Raw genomic sequence first — 19,212 nt, forward strand, 5'->3', positions numbered from 1 at the left:
ATGGTGAAAAAAGACTTTTACTGTTTTGTCTAATGGCAACTATCATTCCCAGTTACTTGTCAAGGGAGCACTGACGAGGCTGTCCTCCTTCATTCTGAGGGTAGGTGTGAGTTTTCCTCAGCTGAAATGACAATGGGACATACAGACAGTTGCTTGGAAAAATCAGGAAATGCCATGTTCTTAAAGAAAAAATCTGGCCCTGTTTTATCTGACATTGCAGGGAAATTGTTGTTCCTGTTATTCAAAGGAGTTTAAGAAAAATACATGACTTTCGCCACGCTGGCTTGCTGTGTCGAAACTTTCAGCTACAGTTTCTTCTTTTGCAGGTTTTATGAAATTGATCCACCCACATTTGTGTCCAGGTCAATAATTTAGAACAGAGAAAAGGGGGTAAAGTTTGATTAACTGCTAAATCATACTACTATACTACATATTATGTGAGATCTGGTTAAAGTTAAGAAGCACTTCACAGTGAATCTGAACAGAAGGCTATTTTAGCTCAGGTACCAAGGCAATGATGTGCAAAACAACCCATAAGAGACAAATAGTAGAAGTGATAAGCTATTTAGAAATGGTGTTTTCTGTGATTGCTGCCAGTGTTAAACTGCCAGTTGTTCAAGAAAGTAGCACGACTATAAAAACTCGTGTTCTACTCTTGCTGAAAAACATCAGCTACTTCTAGCCTGCTTGAATGCTGGCAGTCTGTTTCCTTCCCTTGTTGCTGATAAGGGAACCGATTATTTCACATTACAGTGAGGATATGGGAGAAGCTGTTGCCCAGTTGAACAGTAAGCTAGACATGAGTCAGAATTTAAAGGGACTGCATACAACAAAACATGTTTCTTATGCTTTATAAATGTGACGAGGGAACTGTATTTGGAGAAATCCAAGCGATGGACTTATCATCAGAGGGATGCTGTACAAGTTATCTTAGAGAGCTTTATTTTTTAATGCTGGCTGATCAGGGCCTTCGTTGCCTTTCTGAGGCACCTGCAAAAAGGTACAAGCTGTGTGGCTTGTCAGTACTTGGTCTTCATCCCTCTTTTCTTACCTAAAAGGATGTCCTAAACTTTGGAGGAGGAGGTACAGATGGCTATTTCCAGAGTGCCGCCTGGTATTCTTTCTATCTTGGGATGTGGAATGCACAGACGATCTTAAGTATGTGGAAGAAGCTCCTGGTGTGCACCCTTCAGATATACTCCTGTCCATTCAGATTTGGAAGCTCCTAGGCTGCCTTAAGACAGCTTACTGTGGTATTCTGTGGATTTTATGAAGGTAGAAATGTCCTAAAATATCACATTTTTATTACTGTAATGTCTGTAGTATCTTTGTTGGTGCATTTTATTTCGTTTTTTTTATTAATTACAGAACAAATGCATCTGGTGATGTTCGTGCAAAATTGCCATCTTCCTCCTCCTCCACTGTCACCTCGGACAACATGAGCTCACCAACCTTTTGTTCAGCCACTGCCATTATGGGGGCTGACTCATTTCGGGTTCCCTGGGGCCAAATACCAAGTGAATTATGCCGTGCAGTAGCAAACGGGAGTAGACTTCTCAACCCCGATCACTGCAAAATGATTTGCGTCCTTGTCGATGAAATGAGGTAGCAAAGCAAAGCAAAGCACAGTGTTGTGCTGTTGCTCACAAAATAGTCAAACAGTATTCAAAGAGCTTTTCTGAGTATGCCAGTTTATGCTTGATTGATGAAATTGCCCGCCACTCCCTCCAAAAAGAAATAAAAACTCATGTTGAGCATCTTAATAGAGACAACACTGCATATGTGCAGAGAGCAACAGCATGTGGACGTACATAATGACAGTCTGAGTTCCCACTTGGTGAGAGTGATGCTGTACTAGAGAAAGAAAGACAAGTTTTAGAGAATTGAGACAAGTCTTGCAAAACAAGTGGCACTGATATGAGTTAGGTTTGTACCTTGGTGAAAATCCGACCAGAGATGTCAAAGCAAATGACTACACTGCACTACAAAATGTTATTCAAGTAACTTCAGGGTTAACCTTGAGTTTTCTGTACTGCAAAAGTGGATGTGATCACTATGGTAACTCATATTACGAGGTTCCAAATTGTAGATCAACAGGTATGAAGTCACTGCTTACTGAACAATCAATTCTCTGGTAAACAGTGTCAGCCAGTCCCAGTGTTGCTCACAGATTGAGCAGGAGTCCACATGCCACAAGGCTAAACGGTTTAGCCTGGGTTTGACTGAGTCCTGAGGCCCTTTTCTGTGTTCCCCTCCCCACTCTTTCCCTACCTCCCTGTCTTCTCTACACTATGCTATCTGAAAAAGGCAGAAAATAACAAAAAAATGATATTTTGAAAAAAGAAAATACTCGTAAAATTCAAAGTAATGAATCAACTTCTTTACTCAATCAAAAGCAAAAAAAGTACAGGCTCTGAAATGTACTCGGAGTAAGAAAGTAAAAACTAGCTCATTGAAGGACAATTCTACCATCCATTTTTATGAAAAGGAAACTGAGTCTTCTGCCATTTTAATATAATAATAAAATAATATTAGTAGATAAGAACACAAATGTCATCCGAATCTAATTTCTAATTCTAATGAATGTGCTCTGCTTGAATCTGTTACACAAGCAGTGAAAGAGAATTTTAAATAAATAAATAAATATATAAATGTTTTCAATTTTATCTGATCTTTGGTTGATTTCATAACAAAGGATTCAAATTAAGTTCTTCTGGATTTTGGCCAGCATAGGTTCAACTGAGGGGTACTTGGTGGAATTAGAATGGATGTATTTTATTCGGGCCGTCCTATCTGTGGTGTTTTATGTCTCGGTACACACTCACATATTAGATTTGCAGGGACAAGGATGGATCACGCCCAGGTCTCTTGTCTTTCCTTGATTTCTATATTCATTTCATTGACTTCATCTGTGACTAGCATGTATCCACTCTGTGTGGCATTGCTAGCTATTTAATAGGTGTTAGCTCACTAGACTGAGACCAAGCTAGAAGTTTCCTTAGCAGTTAAACTAATGAAAAACCTAAATTAATTTAACAATAAAGAGTTAAAGTCCACTGAGTGCAACAGTTCATGTTTAGCTTAGAGTTTTGTGAGAAAAACCTCAAAGTGATTCCCAGCCAAAACAAGTCCAGCCACTGATATCTCCGTCTTGGCTTGCAGCTCCTGTAAGCGGTAAACCTTGCCTTCATTTTTGTACAATTGGAGAAGGTGGAGCCAGATCATCCATCTCTTAGACAGTCATTGGTTTAAGACTGTCTTGTTGTCAGTCAATGTCAGCAATGCCCTTTTTCTTTATTTTTGCACCATTATTGAATTCCCTATTTCTTATCTGATGGTTGTCTTGTGTGACTTTCTGGTCATGTGCAGCTAAATAGTTTTAATTAGATATACTGGAATTTATTTTATACAGTATTAGTCATTATTGCATATAATGGGTTATTTTCTTATCTGAAAAATCATTTGAAAGGGCACAGCAGTAACTTTAAACAGTGCTAAAAAAATGAAGTGAATGACAACATTCACTTCACATTTATCAAGATATCATACAGGAAAGACAGTACAGTCTGATAGGAGCTAGCATTCGAGGAGCCAGACACAAGTCAAGGTAGCACTGAGGAGGCTATTATTCTGAGTCTAGGTGTGAAGTTTCCTCAGCTGTAATGGCAAAGGAAGATACTGATAATTGGCCTGAAAATCCAGATGATGTCATGTTCTTTAAAAGATCTAACCCTCTTTTGTCTGAAGCTGCAGGAAAAATGACTGCTTCTGTCATTCAAACTGAAGAATGTCAGGAAATGTGGAGCCAGGTTGTCTACTTTTATACAGTGATTAGTTTAAAACTCTCCAGCTGTCAGCTGGAGTTAGTGTAGTTGACAGCATAAGGCAGAGGCAGTACACCTAAAGATATTTTGTATTTGTATTTCTTGTTTCTAGCAGTGACTGGTTCTAGCTGATTTTAGCTAGTAGGTTGTGTTAGGAGGTTTTTGCATTTTCTTGTTGATTCGATCAAAGGCCAATTAGAATTTAAAAAAATATGTTGGTGTTTTATTGAAAAGATAAGCCATATATAGAGAGAACTGACTTGATTTGTTTTACCTGTGTAACTTCCACTTTTTAAGAATAATACCCTTTGTTCTTTTTTTGTACCTTTATTGTGCCCTCTGTTCCTTCTCAGGTCATTTTGTGTGAATTTCAGACCCTCAGCAACTTTAAATAGATAGACACAAAAGCCATAATCTTGAAGAGAGCAACAAGAATGTGATGTCTGGTTTTTTTTTTTTTTTGGTTTTTTTTTGGGGGGGGGGGGGGGGGGTGTGTCCTTGACATAGGTGTGTCACAGCAGCATGTTGTACCGATGCACACAACTGGGAGCCCCTAACTCATTACACTTGGGAAGTATAAACCAAGACAGTGTACACACTCATGAGTTAACAGGACCAAAACCTTTGTATAGAATATTTACCTATTTTTCAGTCTGTCTGTTTATCATGTTTGTACATTTTCCTGATACATAAAATCAAAAATCATTAAGGAACATATGTTTGACATATACTGAAGGCATGCCAATGAAGTAAACTTAATTTGACCAAATTCTATTAAATTTAACATTTTAATATTTTATATTATCCTTATATAATAAAATTATATAAAATTATAACTTGTACAGGAGCACCTTTGCACTTTATTAATAACACTTTAACTAACACTTTATTTAGCATCAAGAAGTGTGGTGGTTTTCTGTGAGGAGGAAAGAATTGTTACTGGGAGCAAATAAGGTCTAGTATTAAGGAAAAGTTAGGCAAATGTGTGTGCAAAGTCTAGAGGTAAAGGTTGGTGCAAAAAGTTGCTGTCGAGATGTGATTACTCACCTGTTTTTTCTGTGTCCTCTCCAGGGTGCTTGGGCAAATGTTTCTCTGGGGGTCCAGACAACATTTAAAGGTTCTGGGAGAGGCCATGGGTTAAGGGAGTGTGGGGAATCTCTGTGCACTGGGTTTTTGGTGTTTTTGGCAAAGTGTAAAATATTTAATCATATGAAAATGGTACAATGTATGTATATATTTATTTATTAAAATTGTGTATTGTAGAATGTTGGTGGAAGGTTGGAATTTGGAAAAACTCACCTGACAGTAAAATAATGGTTTAGTCCTTAAAAGCTGAGAAGGCTGATAATTGTCGTTAAATAGGAGAGTGAATGTTTGTGCTGTGAGAAGGCTTGACATGCCAGTGACTGTCATGGCCTTAGAGCTATATGTGGGCAAATAAATGCCTCTTGCTTCTGCCATACTGTGTCTTGGTCTTCGTCACTGTAAATCCAGCTGCAAACGGCTGCCCTGTTACATTACCTAATGCCAGCATTTTGAGCCTGCATATTTTGAGTGTAGCCTAATTTTAAAAGAATCAGTTCAGTTCAGAATTCTATAATATATAGTTTTAATTTCAAAAAACATGTTTAAAAGGTATTGGCATTGTGTTTTCAGCAGAAACAGGTGCTGGATGCTCAGCACTAAAGGTGAGGCCATGTTTGAGGGCATTTTTGCAGCCTTGTACGTATTTAACTTCGAATACCAGGAGGAGATGGCATCCACCTTTGAGTTCATTCAAAGGTGAAGTTTGGATTTTAACACCCTCAAAACCTCCCATTTAGATTCTGACTAAAGTAAAAAATATGTTCTGTTAGGAAAAGTGTTTCTTTTTCTAGGCACTTTGTAGGCAGTAATCCAGAGAGAGGATTGAAGGCCTCAAAGGAAAAAGGACCTTTAAACATGCTAGCTGACTTTGCCAGTAAATCCATGTGTCCATTCTACTGTGTAAACTAATGGATAAACAAATTTTTTGAAAAGAAAAAGCAGTCATGTACTTTAGTTTCATTTTCCTTTGAAGATATTTAACAGTGAACGCTTACTGTGTCACGAAACAACATTAAAAGCAAAACCTAAAAACACCAAATGCATTTACCAGCTCATTATCAAGTTAGTAGTAAGTAATTATTTAATTGTATCCATAGGCCTTTAAATGTACGTAGCATCCTTATATCTAACGTCCAGCTTCTTTCTCTAAATTCATTTTCACAGTCTAGAACGTTTGTTCACCCAACAGACAGATATGTACACTTGCAAATGTCTGACAAAAAATCAAATATAAAATGGATTCTGCTTCAGCTTCTGAGTGCAAAGATTGCAAAAAGTGTGCGAATGGTGCAGCTGGAGCTAAAGTTGGTTGGTGTCATGTGTTCTGCCTCATGCATTCTTGAAGCTCCCTTAACTAAACCAGACAGCATTTCCAGTAGTGGGAGAATGTCTGAAGCAGACACACGTTGTGCTACACGTGACAAAAGAAAACTTCAGACAAATCCTGAACTGACTCTCCTGACAGTGGCCAAAATTCTTGTGTGAAAATGGTTTAACTCTGTAATCTGTCTGTCTGTCATGCTTCTATCTCTCAATCATCTCTTTGTCTGTCATAGAAATAGTGAGACAGGGTTGATTGAGAGACAGAATAAAAAGGTAGAGAGACATGACAGAGAGGCAGAATGGAAAGTAAGAAAAAAGTTTAATGATAAAGTGCTGTTCACAGACAAATAGCAATGAAGTGCTATACAACAAAATAGACTAAAATAATTTTTTAAAAATAGCATGAATCACAAGAAAAATACAATAAAGTACAGTTAATAGCAGTATAAAAATATTAAAAGCAATTTAAGGCACAGAATAGATGAATTCAAGCAAATAGCAATAAGACTCTCAATAGAAGACCTGTCTTTTTTTAAGATTTCTGAGCGAGAAAGCAATATAGTATAAGGTAGGCTAAATACTCTACAGTATGTCTATTTAGGGCTCAACGATTTCTAATTTTGGGAACCATTGTAAAGAATGTAAAATAGAAGTAATTTGAGCTTGCTTACTAGAATATGTCAGTAGTCAGAAGCCATCAGCAATTTAAATGAAAGAAACAAGAATGGGAAATACATTTTACATCTGAGTTAAAGCTCAGAGAGGAATCAAATATTCCCCTCTGGGCTAAGTTCAACATTCAAGATTTCAAATGCTGAACTTATTAGATGGATAAAAGAACACTTGGAACCAAAATAAGAGTTTATAATGCTGAAGGACTCTTTAGTAGTAGTAGTGTTTGATATATGTTCAGCAGGAATGCTGATATGCCTGATTATCATAATTCTGCCTACTTTCAACGGTAGAAAATTAAAGTCTTAAGTCCAAGGGAAAATATGCAGCAGAACCAGGTTGCTTATATATTATAATACCATACAATGGGTGAATTTCTAGAATTGTGATTATAATCAACTTGATGGAGTAACTAGAGACTGAAAAAGTCAACTGACACAAAAATGTCTATTTTTAAAGTTCTTTGGCAGTTCAACCTCCTCAACTAGAAATCTGTGGTGCAGAGAAAAATGAACAGTGTGTTGAATGTAGTTTTAAGAAATCTGAGACGTTCTCATGCTTCTCAGAGAGAAGCATAAAATCTAGTTCCTCTTGACAGAATAGGTCATTCAAAATTAAGAACTTCTTAGCAGCAAAATAGGCATTAATCACCATCAAATCACTGTTATTTTACCAGAGAGCCACTGGGGTGGTTATAGAAGGAAGGTCTCAGACAGAATCCAGATGGAGAAGTGAGCTGTGCAGCAAATCGGGGTTCCTGCCATGATGAGCAGAAGCTTTCTACACTTTGAGATGTCAGCCTGGAGAGAAAATAGAAGCATAGGCACTAGTTATAGACTAAAAAATTTCAGGGAACAATACCTGTTATTAGAACAGCAGCGAAGCCCAAAAGTCTCTAAAGTCTCTCTGAAGGCAATGAAATGGTTTGAGGAAAATGGCCCTCATCCCCCAGTTCCTCCAGTGGGCTCTCCATAGTGAAGGTGTTATTCTAAAATTATGGTGTCATAGCTATTACAGAGACCCGAATTCCAGCATTGTACTCCTTCTGCCAGCTGCTTAGTTTTCTAAAGAGACACTGTCTCAGCCTGCATGAGCAGCAATTTAATTGCAAACCTTTTTTTTTTTTTTAGCCCTGATTAGTGCTGTTGATTCTGCATTGCAGCAGTGTTCACAGTGGGTGATTTACGTTGCTTAAGCAGTTTATTTAGTTTTTCCGGTACAGATCTGCTGAGCTTTAGTAAGCCTCTTTGACTGCTGAGATCAATAAGCCCTGCGCACTTTTCAGAGTCCAAGAAATAGTTAATTAAATTGTTTAATCTCCATGTCATTTGAAAGATTTTATCACTATGTGTCGAAAAAAAGCAAAACACCATCTGTTTTTTTAAAATTCTCAATTAGAAGAACACATTTATGTGACGAAAAAAGAAATGAAATAAACCCTTCAAATAGCTTTTATTGTTTTGCATTACCTTCATTTGTATTCATTTAAATACAAGCAGAAACGTAAGATAATAATTAATATTTCATTTTAGATGAAAGTTTGGAGATATGCATAATTTTACAGTCATACTGCTTCCTCTAAAACTGCATCCATGATTTATTTTCTTAGGGCGTCAGGGTCTAACAAGCAGAAGGCTTTCATTCCTGACATGTAACTTATTTATGAAGTTATTTATGGTTGTCTATCATTTATTACAGTGAAAAAGAACAATAGAATTATTTATCTTGGAATTTGATGAACAGTTGTCTTTAATGTGCATGGATTTTGACTAACTAGCTATTGTTGGTATTTTGTAAATTTTAACCACACAACTGTTGGAAAGAACTGTGTTGTATTCTGGATAAATAAGGACTGGTGGATGACAAATGTGATGAAGCCCACTCATAATGCTGCATTTGATCATCTCCAAGATTCTAAATGTATCTAAAATGCTTATTCTGATCATCTTCGTGTTTTCTTTGAGATGATTATCTCCAAGCACACAGATGCTCAAACAATTACAATGTGTACCACTATAAACACCCACTATGTTCTTTATCTTAACTTTCATTTTCAGATCCACATTCCCTTGGGTTTCAGTTAATGACCTTTAACCTTTAGTTTATTTGAGTTCACATCATACAAATGTGGATGTAGTCTCATGTAAGAAAAACTATTTTACTTTCTGGCTTGCATTCTGATTTTTCAGTTTCCACTACTTAACTGTGATAATGGAAAAAGTTGACATGGTAAATAGCAAATGGACTGGTTCTTAAATAGTGCTTTGCTACTCCACCTGAGCCCTCAAAGCACAGTGACACTTGAGTGTGCTAAATTGTGTTGCAGGTCTTTATCCAGAGTGTTACTGAGGCAGGCCAAGCTTTTACATAGTTTAGGGAACGTCAGCTGTTAAATAACACCTTGTTGCCTTTTAAACTGCTTCAGTTCTTGGTAATATAGATTCAATAAAATCCACTAAAGTTCAAAAGAAGTCATGTGAGTGAGTGAACTCGCTGTCATGTTCAAGAAATCAGTTTGAGATTATTTAAGCTTTGTACACTGATAAGACCACAGTTAGTACACAAGTGGTTATAAAGGGATGGACATGGTCAGCAACATTACTCAGGCAGGCTGTGTTGTTTAAATGATGTTCACTTGTCACTAAGAGGCCCAACGTGTGCCAAAAAATATCTCCACACATTACACCACCATCACCGTACCATCTGAATCTTGCAGAAGAAATGTGGTCTTCTGCTCCTGCTTCAAGGTTTAATGCATTGTGTATTCAGAGAGGTTCTTCTGCACACCTTAGTTGTAATAAGTAGTAATTCAAGGAATCATTTCTCAGTTTTCTCAGAGGCAGAATTATTTTAAGCGATTAGCAGTACATTTTATTAAGAAAAAGAAAAAAAGAGTAAAATCGCAAATTTTGCACATCCACTCAGCCCCCTGTAAATTTAACACTTAAGATTCAGTTTGTCTTGCCAACTGGTAAAAATACAGTTAATACTATTTCCCTTTCAGAATGGAGGTTCAAAACAAAAGGGGGGTTTTAAAGGCCCAAAGTTAAATATACATATATAAATAAATAAATATATATATATATATATATATATATATATATATATATATATATATATATATATATATATATAAGGAGTAACAAACCCGGGCCGTTAGAATAAACTAGCATAACCCCAGCTTCCATTCAAAAAAACATATTAGGCCTACAAGTGGATAGTAATAGACAGGTTTTAATAGTGTGCAAACCAATGACTGTAGAAAACTGTTTTCTACAGTCATTAGTGCAAACGTAGTGTCCTTTGCGGCTAGTAAATTAGCGTCCACAGATTTAGCACAGCCCTGCACGCTCAGCTATGGGTCTGACGTCACACGTGCGGCTACCAAGCTGTAGTTTACTTTTTATTTGAAAGCTTACAACTTAATACAAACTCATAAGAGCGAATTAAATTAATGCCAGAGACAGAAATTGACTCACAGGACTTCAGTAACACCTAGCAAAGAGAGACGTAACCCAAGCTTGCAGATTAGCGTACAAAGTCCCAGGTGACATCTACACGCTCCGCCCCCTCGAAAGCGAGGGGAGGATGTCGAATGAGAAGGCGCTTTGGGGGGACTCCGTCTGTACTCTGAACTGTGCGGGGGGTTCCTGCTGTGGTTAGTTTATTTACAAGCCCAGGTGTTGCTTCGTGTGAGGATTTCTTTCGGTCCACATGGCCGTGTTGTCGTTAAAGCCCGCCTGCCGCTTTGCGGACGACCCGTTTTCAGTGTCGGTATCATCAGTTGGTCGATGTTTGCTGTCAGTGTAACTCAGTTGCTTCGGGCTGTTTTTAACGGTATGCTGGAAATACTAAAGAGAAAGACGATTTTTTATTTATTTATTTATAAGCTCTCTTCAAGCACTTAGTGTAAGCTTGCTGATTTGTTTAGTACAAATAAGTCTTTGTGATGCATCGGCTGTAGCGATAACCGTTGAACTTGTGTAATGATTACAGGCTACGGGCTAGCCTTAACTTCACCAGTGCATCTCCGCGGTGAGCTAGTTTCAAACGCAACTGTAGGACTTGCTACCTCTTCTCGGCCGCTCACTTTGTAACATCATGTTGTTTAAAAGACAACGAACAAGTAGACTCTTCCCTCAACCAACCACGAGGCTATAAACACGGTTGTAACGGCATCATTTAGGTAAGTCTAATGACAGTCCAATGGACAGTCCGTATTAGCTTACACAAGTCTTGTTTTAGCTGTGAAATGACGTGACAACAATAGAAAGTGTTTCCAGTATGTGTGCCTACAGAGCCCTTATTTTCAAAGATGTGAATTGGTCTTCATCTGTGAGGCAGAAGAGGCCATGCTTTCCAACAACACCCTCCACAGTCATAACATGCCGTGAAAGAGTCACTGTACCGTGAATAAGGATGATGAGACCTTTGTGTACCATAGGAATGTTCTTTATTACATAATACAAACAGAAATTGGAATTTTTAGCTACTCTGGAGCACTGCTGCTTGACAAGTGTCTCACAGCCTGTTGGGTACCTAAATAGTTAATGCTTAAAGGGAAATCTGGCTTCCTTGAGATTTACCATTGAGATACCTTGCTCATGGACATGCCAGGATTAAAGGGTAACTGAAGATGACTCATAGATGATCTTAAAGTTACATGCAGCAGACAAGGGTGTAAATTCAAGCAGGGTTTTTATAAGCGACCATGCAGTGGAGCCTTCAAATTCATATTTTTATACCTCGACTGTAGTTGCTGACAGTTCAAGTCTTTACCATGAGGTGTGTGTGTGTGCCATTTTAGGCTGTGATCTATAACAGGCCAGACAGTGGAAAGCGCCGTGGCATCAGCGCCAGTACACATTAGGATAAGGCGTGACCGATTGCCCTTAGTGTAAGTGAGATGAACATCAGTCTGGTTTGCCCGGTGTTAGGGTGGGGTCACGCACACACAAACACGAATGCACATGCTGATCCATGAGTGTGCACGTTGGACACCTGTTGGCTAGGATCCTGGAGCGCCACCTTGGCTGAGGGTGTGTTTACAATCTGATTCCACTCTACAACAGCTGAACGTCTGCTGAAGAGTGGACCACCCAAACTGCTGTGTCTCTTTGGCCTGCCTTAACTGTCCGCGTCAGTGTATTTTGTAATGTGGCTGTTTGTGAAATCACACATTTGTCCCACTACCCTGGGAGTAGCAGTCATTCCAAGACACCATAGCGCTCTTGAAGTGCAACCTCGAGGGTGACAGGATCGTAAAATGCTGAAAAATCACTATGTACAGCACAGATAAGTGTTATTTATACAGTAATACCAGAAATCACAGGTGGAGGATGAAGACGTAAGCGTTAAGCAAGATGATCCCTACACAACTCCTTATACTTTAAGACATGAGCTGTTTCCAGTCCTGTCTGCTGTGGGTGTTATACTTAGTCCACATCTCTGGTTTTCTGACATTTATGCTCAACCACATTGTGCAGGTTTTCATGTGTGTTCCTCATAGAGCCAAGGAACTTGATTTGACTTTGACTTTTCTCTGATCCTCTTTGCCCTCTTCTCTCGCTGTATGTGGCCTGTCATTAGAGTTATACTTAGCCACGCTTATCAGTTCTGTTATTCCCTCGGTAAGACTGCAGATGTTTACAGGATTGGAATAGCTCCATACATAGTAAAGTGTTGACACAGAATCTCTGATGGATAAACACAGAGTCCTTGGAGTTAAAGTGTCCTTCAAAGATCAGCAAGATCCTTTTAGGCATTTTTAGGAAAAGCTTTTGAAAGTATGAAAAGATAACGTCGAAATACTGAGAGAATAAGAATGAACGATCATATGGCTGAGTTGGGAGATAAATCCTAATTTTGCATGCACTAGAAGGTAATGTGCTGGAAATTTCTTGTGTAGGTTGATATTTTCTCTTCTATAAAGCATCAGTAAATAAAATCAGTTAAGTGTTTGGGAGTGGTTCAGTTGGTTGAAGAGCCCTTGTGTTCTTTTTCTCCAAAAATTGTATTTAACCAGGTATAATTATGAACACAGTGCAGGGCGTTGACAGCAGATGTGTGTAATTGCTGGCTGGATGATGTCATAATATTATTAAGATATTGACTTAAAATGGAAGTGGTATGTTTTACAGCAGACAGATCCATGTGGCATATGTGGTAGAGTGGTCGGTTCATGTGTTTCAGTGAGTCAGTGTGACAAAGTGCCACACTTTGCTTTCTATGACATAAAAACAAAACAAAAAACATTGTTATAACTTTTAACCTACTAAATGTGTATACTGTACATTCATTACAGGTTTAACAAAACACAAAATACGCTGTTTGGTTTGTAGCATGATCCTGGTGTCAGGATGACAGAGAAAACAACAGAAATGCATAAATTAACATTTCTGGTGTTTATCTTTTGAATAATATCAGAGTTTATGGAAAATCAGCATCTAAAAAAATAGTTAGCCAGTTTTCTAAGCTTTTTTTTTAAGCATGTTTGGTATTTGTCTCTGTTGACATGTGCTACGTTCATCTACAGTCCCCCCTAAAAAGTCCTGCTGACCTGTGTACTGCCAAGTACAATAATTACTGAATAAATAAAAAAATGAATGAATTATTGTTAAATTTTGCTCATTTGGTTATGTGGGACACACGAGTAACTTTTAACATAATAGTTCCTGGAAACAAATGAGCTTATGTGTGTGAGCCATGGAAAAGTGAGTGACAAACTGAAACCACATGAATACCAAACAAATCAAAATCTGAATATTTGAATGAATTGTGCATGGATTGTGTGGCCTTCCTTTAGTTACTCTCAGTTTGGCATCAGGTGATATAATCGATTTTAACTTTCACTACAACAGGTCGTGCGATCACTCTCCTTCAAACTCTTAAGTCTCCTTTGGTAATCCTTCAAGGCTTTGAGTCATGTGATATAGAGTGGTTATGTCCCCAGGATCAGACACCGGCCATGTGCTGAGGATTGTGGACTCTGTTATGAGGTTGAACATTTGCTCTCTGCCTGCCTCCACAATCACTGCTGAGTCATTCTCAATTACCATATGGGACTGGCTGTAATTTGCAAGCATCTGCTGAAAATGGGTGTTATTCTCAGACACGATGGCTTATTTCCAGAGCAGTGCCCATTTCATGAAAGCTGCCCGAGTGTTTCTGTACTCATGTTACTGCACCAGTTTCATTTGGCACATCGTCCCTTTTTAGCCTTTAAGCAGTGCCATATCATGTCACTCTTAAACTTTTATTCCCTAGGGAAACTTTCACTTTATAAGTAGTATTATTTTACATAGTGCATTTCCTTTTCTGGATCTGATGGTTGTGTAATTGTGAGATTTGACTCATTACTCATACCCTCCTTAAAGGGAAAAAGAAAGGCAGTTCTAAATGTCAGCCTTGGCAATTACCTGCACAGACATGAATGTGATATTCAGATACTCTTGTTTGCGTGGCAGGCACAGCCGCAATAGCATCATCTTACTTGAGCAGATAATGGATTTCATTGTGCTGTGGTGCCTTTCTGTTTTTCAAAGAAAATTACACAGCAGGGGGACATAGAAGTACGAGTATCCATTCACTTTATTCCACAAAGCTCCTGAGGTGAATGGAAATGTTTCTCTATTATCTCAGGACTCTTTCAGATTGGTTCCCCTCTAGTTGACTTAATATTTACAGACGATGAGAAAATGGACACAAAGCATTTTGCGAACGTTAACTGCCAGCAGTGGCCGCATTTGATATGTGGATGCTTTGTTCTTCCTGGTTTTACAGAGACTGTTTGATAACTACTAAATAAAAATGTGCTGTCTAAAGAAAAAAAGTAGTGATTGGGAGAAGTGTTTGTTGAGACAGTCAGCCTGATAGAGTGAGCAGAAAAGGAGGCGGCACAGGAAAGAGGGAAGTGGGTCATAGAGGAAGCTGACCTAATAGCATTGTACCATCCATTCACGGGATAAATCCAATAGGAACAACTATTAAAAGCTTACTGTTTAGACGTATGTCTCATCTTTGCGACATTTCTGTTGGCTGTCATGGAAAACATTGCTTTATTTTTTAAAAGCCACAGTCCCATGAGGGTTAGTAAGGAAGAGGTTAGAGGTGGTATAGGGTACAGCAGGCCTGTTTGCATTTACAAAATGTGCTTTTTGTGCTTATTCTCTCAGCAAAGTGGTGCATGAGTCAGAGTTGTTTTTGCTCTTTGCTCTTTTGTGTACAATGAGAATCCCCTTCTTCCACAAGATAGCGTGGGTGTGCCAAACATTATGTATACAGCGAATAAAGTCTAGTGCCAGAAAGTAACATTGTAAAGTGTGTATGCCCTGTGTTCTTTGTTAATTTTCTAGCAAGCTTACTTGAGACAGATGAAGAGAATACTCTGTTCATATGTCGTGTGGGTAGCAGCATATCCACTTCACTTCACATCATCAGCCTTCGCCCCTTGTGTGGGTGAAGGCTCAGTTTACCTAGGAACAGTTTTTTTTTTTAGGTGGGATTCTTCTAACTGACTGTTCCAGTCAACGACTCCATGGGGGAGGCCCTAAGATAAGCTGGAAATTTTGAGATCCCATGTCTGTGTTAAGAGTTGTTGATAAAGTAAAGCGTGTTATGCCATTGCTCTGATATCATCCAGAGAATAACATGGGCTAAATCAGGAGGTTGCGAAAATAGCCATGAACTCTGACTGTGACCCTGAGTTGTGGACACTGTGTAACTTTATGTGTTTGTATTCCAAGTTGTGAAAAAATTGTGCATTTATCATGTAAAAAAAAAAGTTAAAATGAGTTTGAATGTAACAGTTATACTTTTAGGTTCAATTTAAAGTGTTGATGCACATGAATTCTCACATTGTGCAGTTCATTTTTCTGTGTAATCTTGACTGCAGATCACAAAATATTTGTGCAGGAGCATAATATACTTCCTCTGTGCTCTTGATTTACACTGTAGATATTTTCTTAGTTTCTCAAGTAAGTAGTAAGTACTTTGTGTAATGTTTTACAGTAAATTGAGTGCTGCTGATAAAGACCTACAACGTGATCCACATTTGATGGACATTTAGTGTTCATGCTGTTTGCTTATGGACAAGTTTAGTCATAATGGCATTCTGATTGCACTGATGTTTAAAGTTATTGAGTAATATGTTATCTTAGGCACATTAGTAAGCCAAAGAGATTTTTGGTCTGTTTTTCTGCCCGCAGTTATAGATGAAAATACTCGCTAATGTTTTTGTGTTTCTTATGTCTTTTAACATGGTTGTAAAGAAACTGAATATGTTTGCCAATGACTAGATTTAGCTCCAAATTAGTAAAGAAAGGCTACTAGGTTACTAGGTTCAAATCCACTGGCTAGCTGGGTCCTTTTGGTTCTTGCTGCTCCAGCTTCCTCCCAAAGACATGCAGTTAGTGGGTTAGGTTAAATTGATCACCTAAATTGGCCATAGGTGTGGATGTTAGTGTGAATGGTTACGTGTCTCTCTGTGTTGGCTGGCGACCTGTTCAGGGTGTGCCCCACCTCTTGTTCAATGGCAGCTGGGATAGGCTACAGCCCATCAGCAACCCTGAATTGGATAAATGAAAGAAAAAAAAAATTAATGAATGGGTTAAAAAAAACAACTACAACCTTTAAGTTATCAAATGTGTGTCATATCTAGTAATTAAGGCCTCAGTACACAGGTGTACTGACCAGTCTGTATCACCCTTGCTTGGAAGAAATGTTTACCGGTTCTTCACCCGGATGGTGAGTGGTTTCTGGAGGTTGCTAGCTGTCACAAGGTGAAATCAGTTTCAAAGGAGGTACTGCACCATAAATATCTTTGTGATGGCTTTGGTTGCTAGCAGATTGCCACGTTGGGCCATAGTTTGCATTAAAGATGCCAGTTTATCTGCAGACACATGCCATTTGCTGTCCGGAGCTGCGGTAAAACTTGAAAAAATGCACCAGAAACCAGAAATGGAGAATGTTTACTTTAAAAGTACAGCTTGTGCTTGGTGGATTGTGCAGATTGTGTGTATTTACAGACAAGTCAGCATCTTCCATGCAATCTAATGTGACCACAGCTACCTGCTAGCAACCAAAGCAAGGAGGAGGTTTTCAGTGCAGCACTGGATACCTGTTTATGACTAATTTCGTGCTAGTGATTTCACACATGCCTTGTACCAGCAGAAGAATCCAGGTTAGGATTAATCTAGAGGGATAGTGTTAGTCAAGTGCAACGCTAAATTGCGCTGAAACCCTCCGGGCTTTATCGTAGGTGTAAATACGTCCCTGACAGAAACCCCTCACTGTGCAGTGACTTCATTTGAGCCACATTTTTACTCGTTTATGACTAAATTGAAACTGCAGGTCGCCCAGTGGTATAGTTATTCAGTGCCTAGCTTGTGTGACCACACAGTAATATGGTTTTATGTGGACTTACTTCAAAAACCAGCCTTTGACTGCTTTTGAACAGCTCTAATGACCTCGCTGACAATGACTGACATCTGCGCTGTTGCTTGGTGACACTTATCAGCCGTTCTCACCCTTGTGGCCAATCATAAGTTGGGAATTAAATGGGGCTGTCAGCTGCACTGCAGTGTTCTCACAGCATGGTTCAAATGAAGGTCATGTAAGGAGGGAGGGAGAAGACAGAGAAATGTCCCTCTATGCATGTCAAAAGTATACACCAAACCTCGAATATACAGCTTGGTGTTAGTAGAATGGGAGAGCTGACATCTGTCCTGTTATGATAGAGAACATAATTAGAGTTATATAAGTGCCACCAAGACTTCCACACCTCAGAAAGGGGTGTTTTTGTAAAGGATGACTCAGGGTAGATTATGAGAACTTTTCAAAAGGTGTCTCTGTGTGTCGTGACTAGTCAGCAGTATGACTCAGTTTGGTTCAGACTTTCTTTGGCAGTGTGATGGTTGAATGTTTAAAATATATCCCAAATCAGTGTCGCATCACAACAGTATCCTCAACTGCCATTCAGCTTTAATAGAAAGTATTTTTGGCTCAAAATAGCTTGACAGTTATCTACTTTGCACCTCTGGTGTAATAACATACAGGCAGAGCAGCTGATTTATATTGAGCCATCTAGCAAAAGCGTCGAGTGAAACAAAGTAAAACCTTATTTATGCTTTAGAAATCCTGTATGTTAGCCTCCAGTTCTGCTGCTGTTATAATGACCACTGCTTTAGACTCCATGCTGGGACTTATCAAGGCATGTGAGATCACAGACACAACAGGATGAAGTGGCAGTGCTCGAATGGTTTTAGTGCCAGCACTTAACAGAAATGGTTGACTGAATGGAACCAGTATGCTGTGTTGACCATGAAATGAGTGGAAGTAAATTGAATTCACAGTGGAGCTTTACAAGAGCCACAGTATATTCCTCTTTACTGGAGGCAGGATCTGTTTCCTTGATTATTCCCTCTGGTGATCTCATGATAGCATAGGGCAGCATTCTGTAAATTGCTTCTTCAGCTTGTAGATAAGCCTTCCTGTGTTGGGGGCGATTATGTGACTTTAGTCTTTAACATATTGCGGATCATATTTTTGGTGTGTTTTCTCTCCTCTGCTCTCCTCTCCTTTCACAGCACACTGAGTAGGATCCCTAAAAGATTCCCCATCAAATATTAACACCCTCGTAAAGGCTCTGTTCTCTCCACCCACACACCCATCAGCGCGCGCGCCACACACGTCACTTTACACGCATACTCAGGCACACATGCAAAGACAGAGCAGGGCAGCATACAGCTCAACCTTTGAAGGGTGTCTTCCTTTTCCTGTGCTCTACTTTCTTTTGCTGCTACCTTACTTTCAGTTTAGATGATGGAGGAAACAAAGTGTAGATCCACTTGACTGCATTTATTTCTCCCCTTGTTGATTAATTTGGGGATAAAAAAATGATGAACAACTCAACATAAATTCACCAAGTTAAGGTAATAGTTTTTAATCTACTTTTCTGTGATGCACATTAGGGAATAGATTAGATGAGTCTCACTGAAAGATGCACTGATGTGATGATGTGATTTTGTCTTTGCTTGTTGTGGTCTAGCTGTAGATCTCAGTGCTGTGGCTTGCCACACCTTATCTTGCTCCCCTCTCTTGCACTCACTGTTTCCTCTGTTGCACTCTGTCATTTGATCTGCCACGTTTTAGTATAGAACATTACCAAATTCTCAGTGCTTTGTCATTGGATTAGCATCCTTTAACATCAGTGCAGCTCTTCCCAGTATTGCTTTCACTCAATACACATTAGTCTAGCGCCAGCGTTACTTTCAACCCTGTCTCATTCTATTAGCCTTCTCTAATGGCA

The 19,212-nt window shown here is 38.9% G+C and overlaps 1 protein-coding gene across 7 annotated transcripts in view; it reads left to right on the forward strand.

The window, feature by feature from the left end:
• Nucleotides 1–10,476: 10,476 nt before the first annotated feature.
• The window catches only part of ccser2a (coiled-coil serine-rich protein 2a), a 50,284-nt gene continuing 41,548 nt past the window's right edge, over nt 10,477–19,212 (forward strand). For 5 of the 7 annotated variants that reach the window (XM_084947919.1, XM_084947921.1, XM_084947922.1 and 2 more), the window contains exon 1: nt 10,477–11,091. The gene's annotated coding sequence lies outside the window, so the exon portion shown is untranslated. The remainder of the gene's footprint in view (nt 11,092–19,212) is intronic. The other 2 variants (XM_084947920.1, XM_084947923.1) reach the window with 2 other exon arrangements.

The sequence above is a fragment of the Perissodus microlepis genome, chromosome 13, assembly GCF_051167445.1.
Source record: "Perissodus microlepis isolate ML-2025 ecotype Zambia chromosome 13, ASM5116744v1, whole genome shotgun sequence".
NCBI lineage: Eukaryota > Metazoa > Chordata > Actinopteri > Cichliformes > Cichlidae > Perissodus > Perissodus microlepis.